This window comes from Mus caroli, chromosome 8 (genome assembly GCF_900094665.2).
Source record: "Mus caroli chromosome 8, CAROLI_EIJ_v1.1, whole genome shotgun sequence".
Taxonomy (NCBI): Eukaryota; Metazoa; Chordata; class Mammalia; order Rodentia; family Muridae; genus Mus; species Mus caroli.
Window position 1 is genome coordinate 74,181,086 of NC_034577.1, and position 513 is coordinate 74,181,598.

Here is a 513-nt window from a genome sequence, read left to right on the forward strand (position 1 = left end):
ATTTTGAGTGTAGAATAGGATTTTTATCTAGGACAAACCATCTGGATGGCACTAGCTGCCAGATGGCCAACAAAAATTAGTGTGAATTCAATTAATGAAAACAGTGAAGAGATAGTCCATTCTTCTTTCTACTTGAGATGGAGTAGAACAATGGGGCATACATTATCTCATTACCTGTAAAAGAGGCCCTGCCTGAGCTCAGCCTGAGCTCTATGAGTGCCTACACTTAGAAAAGTAGAAGGGTTGTTATAAACTCAATCAAATCTCTTCCTTATCAGTGATAGGATAAAATCAAACAAGGGGTGGGGGCATAGCCTCGGCGGGCCATGCTATGGTGTGTCCCTGAGAAATTATGACAAGCAACAGAACTAGTGTAAGAGATTTACTGGGGGAGGGGAGAGCAAAAGGCCATCTTGGAGTGGGGACATTCAGGAGAGATAGAGGCAGACAGGCAGACAGAGAGACAGAGAGAGGGAAAAGGGAGAGAGAGATATGAAAGAGAGATGAGAGAGG